The sequence below is a fragment of the Cupressus sempervirens genome, chromosome 1 (genome assembly GCF_028749045.1).
Source record: "Cupressus sempervirens isolate cs-2001-9-10 chromosome 1, ASM2874904v1, whole genome shotgun sequence".
Lineage (NCBI taxonomy): Eukaryota > Viridiplantae > Streptophyta > Pinopsida > Cupressales > Cupressaceae > Cupressus > Cupressus sempervirens.
This window is the reverse complement of record NC_143118.1, coordinates 10,066,190-10,071,583: the sequence shown is the minus strand read 5'-3', so window position 1 is coordinate 10,071,583 and position 5,394 is coordinate 10,066,190.

Sequence of the window (5,394 nt, the reverse complement as noted above, 5' to 3'; positions counted from 1 at the left end):
TTTGGTTGTCCAGCATGGGCACACATATCTTCAAGGGAATGCAAGGCACCACCACTAAGGCCTTGTACTTTCATCAGATATGAAGACAATGTTAAGGCATATAGACTTATGGATCCCGAGACTCATGAGATTTTTATAGAGAGGAATGTTCACTTTGAGAAATGTTCCCCTAGCTTATCCTCTAATCCTCTCCATACTTCATACATTGTGGAAACTGATAGTGATAGTAATGATAGTGATTCGACAGATTCATATATGCGGGATCCTATTGATAGATGTAGAACAAGGTCCCCATCTTAGCACATCCCACATGCATACATTGCTATAGTGGTAGGAGCATGTAATCCAGTATAGTTGGGTACACCTTGTCTTTTAGTTCCAGCAATATCAGGGGATGACTACATAACATATATTTTAGGTTTATTTGTGGAGTCATACATAGCAGATTTGGGAGACATCTTTGATGATATACGTCTTCTTTTTGATGAAGAAAATCCTTCTTCAGTTGTTGCAAGGGCTCACTTTGACCCTCCTGTCCATTCTCTACATGATCGGTCTTACCAGGTTGATATGATTGTGGATCCTTATGTACAGCAATTGCAGGAGGTCTCTTTATCATTTGAGGAGATAGTTAGTTCTTTAGGATATGTTCTACATCCATCCTTGCTAGATCCAACATTGTTCTTTTCAGCAGTATTGGAAGGGGCGACAATCAGTATTGACACAAGGACAGCTGAGTAGGTTTCAGAGACACCATTCATCATCGGGATTCTTTGTACACATTGGGGAAGCATCTCATATGTACCTATGATATTGTTTCTTCCAAAGGGGAGGAACATTATTCAGTAGTCATGGATCAACTTCTACATTGGAGCAGCTATCATTGATTGACATTCTTCATTTAGGTGGGGACTGCCTTGTCGCCTTTCTTCTACTTCTTCTCTTTATAGGGGGGGTTTTTTCCTCTTTTGGGATTGTGTTCTTCTCATACTTCTCTATTGTATATACTTGATGTATGTTGTAATGGGGGGGTCTTGATTACTCCATCCATCCATGCATCTTATTTTTTCATCTCTCTTTTTGGAGGAGGGTTTTTCCCATTAGGTTTTCCCTCTTTCTCCACTTTATGAGAGATTTCATTGTCTTTTGTAAATGGGTACCTAACATGGCCTAGTAGTCTGGACCCATCTTGCAGCTTTTGTAAGCTTAAGTGCATTCCCCTAAGTTGCACTTAAGGGGGGGTGTTGGTGTAAATAAGTATTCAGTATTTACACTTTACTTAAGTTAACTTAGGTCAATGCATTATTTTATTATTTATTAGTTTGACACCTAGGATTTTGTGTACTCTTATGAGTTGTCATGTTCACAACATAGAAGTAAGCAACTCTAATTTAGCACATGGTGTCTACAACACTAGAGTTTGCATAATTAACTGATTTGTCATGACAACACAGTTATTCACACTCTTAATTAAGCACATGGTGTCTACAACATAATTTTATGTGACACACCATTGTAGGCCTATCCTCTCATCATCACACTAACTCATGTGCTTAATATAGGATAATCCACACTTGGTGGACATGTGCTTAGTTGTGAGGCTTATCATATTGCTAACACCTAGGCATTCTAGAAGCATCCTAGAGGCCTTTATATTCAGGCACTCTTAGTGTATATGTACATCAATTGAATATCATATTGTTATGATCATACTTTGGTCCATTCTATGTTTATTCTTGAGTTCCTTGATCTTGGGTGATTTTTCCCCAAGGCAAATTCTTACAGAGACGTAAATTGATTGTTCGAGTTTTTTCGTAAATGATGAAAGAGTGGTAATTCCAAGAGCATATGTTATTGTGACCTTTGGCATTACCAAAGGGGAGTTTATATGTGTGTGTTATTGTGTTTCAAAATAGTTGGTGTAATATTAGATGGTGTCGTGAATAAAAGTTGTGGTTACAACAACTAGAGGCTTTCAACTATCATTCTAGAAATAGAGATAACAAGTAGAGTCGAGGCCCATATTTTTCATCCACCAACAAAAAATTAAAGTTGGTGGTAGTATACAAGGATTTTTACTTGTATCATAAATTATTCTCAAGGCTCAAGCAATATACTGTATCAATCAAATTTTAATGTCATGGGTTGCTACTTAGTCGAAGCTATGGTTGAAGATGATGCAGGAGCATCTTGGGTTTGCTTGCAATCCTACATGATTGGAAGGATTTTGGTTAAGTGTTGTAGAGCTTGGCAGATATTGGTGTTCGACATACATTGGGAGCTCGGCATGGTCTGGGAACTCGGCATGGTCTATGGAGCTCAGCATGGTCTTGGAGCTTGGCATGGTCTTAGGTTACTCGGAATGGTCCTTGGTTTCTTAGTGTGGTCTGGTTGCTTGGCATGGTCTTGGGACTCGACATGGTCTTTGGTTACTCGGCTTGGTCTTTGGTTGGTCGGCATGGTCTGGGAGGAGCTTGGTCTTGCTTAGGAATTTGGTGCTTGTTGCAAGCCATATAAGTGATTTTTCACAATGATTTAGAGAATGAAAATTTCAGAGATTGAAGAGGGCTTAGAGTACTAACTATGGTTCGAAGCTTGAGTTCTAATTCATTCGGAGCTAGGAGATATCACAATTTTACTAAGACATCAATTTTGGGCATTTAATTGTTGTTGTTGGCCGACTTGTGGCATTTAATTTATGTATTTGTATTTAATTTGTGTTCTAGGCTAACTTGTGGCTTAGATTGGTATAAGTAGGGGTTGGGGGGAAGTCTTTAGTCATTATTCATCCATTGTGGAGAAGTGGACGAGCTTGGAAGAGTGAATTTGGAGAAGAGCTAGTAGATGTGGCTTGGAAAACAAGGAGATTGCTTGGTGGGCTTGTGAGCACAAGTTGAGATCTTCCTTGAGGGATTCTACTAGAGTGTGGAACTGGACTAGCTAGGGTTTGATTTGGATCTTGAGCGGTCTTGCAGAACTATTACTTGCTTTGTATTTGGTCGTAACCGGGAAGGCCTTATAGCCCGACACATTGCATGTAATCAGTTATATTATATGAATATATTATTGTAATTTGGTATCAGATCTTGCATTGTTATTTCTTGTTGTTGTGTTTTTGCTACATGGTTATTTGCTTGGGGCTAGGACATCTCCTTTAGGGATTCTCCTACCTTGCGCTGCATCAGAAGATTACATTGAGGAGTGAGCAATGAGCTTACTAGAATTAGGAGTTGCTTCCTTTCACCATACTTCGACACTATTATGAATTTAGTAGGAGTGGACACAATAGTATAATCACTTTGACACATGGGTGGTCATTGCAAAGAAATTTTTGAGTATATGTATCTGAGTCCTATAATCAAACAATGGTTTGAAACGGTTCGAAGTGGTTCATCTTGCAGGTTCAGCACGGAAGTCCAGTGATTCAAAGATCAAAGGTTCAAAATTCAAACCTTGTGTTGCAGATTCTAAATGTCAGGTTTCAGATTGAGATTCAAATTCCCAACATGGAAATTTGAGTGCCATTATTTGATCCATAAGCATGAGGTTGGAGGTTCAAGGTTTGACACAATGTTGTGGTTCAAATTCAGTGAATTCATGGCCAGTTCAGAAATGCAGTTTGTGAGTTCACAAGTCCAAAAGATCAAATGTTTCAAATGTAAAAGTAATGGTTCAAATTCATTTCAGAAATTCAGTGACTTAGAAAGTTTAGGTTCGAAGGTTAAGTTCAATAACTTAACTAGCACTAGTTGGTCTAGAAGGGATTCACAAGTTTGATGTGTAAGGTTCAGGTATACATATTTAGGCTTAGTGTTTCTGGTAATCCAACGACTCTATTTCAAAAGCCTTAAAGTTCAAATCCAAATTTAAGGGTCAAAAAGCCCTTCGATTATTGAAATATCACAGTCAACCCCGTGAAGGTGGGATTATCAAAGGCATCAAGTTCACACATGGATCTACATCACCAGAAATTTATCATTTCCCTTTTTGAATATTGTCAAAACATGACTCCCTTTAATGAAGAGTCTCCATTTATAGAGATCTTTCATCGAGAGATAAAGAGACAGATTTGAAAGTTAAATGCTTATGATTCATGAATTAAAGGAATGAATTAGAAAGTTGGATGGATAAATGAGAATCCTAACTAATGAATGGATTTGAAGCTACATGGATGACATACTCAGAATGTGTTAGCAAGCTCTTATAATGGACAAAGATTCATTAAAACATTGGAGTCACTGTGGGTATATGGAGTGATAATCATCAAATTATCAGAAGAATGAAAAGTTAGTTCATGCTTATAACAAATGTATATTCTTAAGAAGCATGGTCAAAATGGGAAGCCACTTGAGTCAATGCTAATCGAAAGAAATTGAGGGCATGTTCTTGTTTGGGATATAGTTATCTCGACTCATGCTCGGTCTGAGATGACATTAATGGGATTATTAATTATCTTCCTCGGCAAATTGAGGTCATCTTCACTATTAGAAACCGAAAGTTGTCATGTCGCGATTAGTTTGTGGTTTTTCACTAATTTTTCGAGCCTATTCAGTGCAATCACCAAATCAAATGCCTCAACTCAAACACATGTACTCAGATTGGATTCTTTAAGGAGAGTGTTGGATCTATATTTATACATGAATGCATCAACACTGCTGTGATGACAGTCACTGACACCAGATAGTGAGGGGGTGATGGCATGTTGTTGAACGAGATGTTGAACATTTTCTCATTAGTGGGTAACTGTCCATGATCTTTTGTGTTTCAAACTCCCATTAACATGTGTCAAGAATTGCAGATGTCGTGTTTATAGTCCATATACTCGAGTCGAGTCTTAGATTCTCAGTATCGAGTGTCATCAGTAATAATGTGATGGAGAAAGACATGATACTCCTCACGGGATATCTTTCCAAATTAATTCATACTACAGAGAAGAGTAGTGGTGGCAGGAGCATAAAACCCACAGAAAAACATCTACCAACTGCCCTGCGTTAACCTTGAAAGGAATCATGATAACTGTCTGTCATACTATCTATGAGTATTCATGGGTTTGGAATGAAGCCATATAGTAACTGGTAAAAGATCAAAGGCAGGTGTTGGGCATCCACCCAATAGGAGGTTGGCAAACTCTTATATGATTAGAGGATTGTTCGAATGAGATGTCTGCATATGCATTCAGATTAGCTTGCATAGATCACACACATGGAGACTCGAAACCGCAGCATCCAGTTAGAAGGTGACAGTATTTCCTAACAAAAACCATGCTCTATCTAATCGACGAACTTGATATCCAATACAAAGGATTGTCGTGAAGTGTTTGACATAATGTCCGTTGATTACCATATCCATTCCATAGCATGAGTTTCACACAATCAGCGCATTTGACATAAGGAA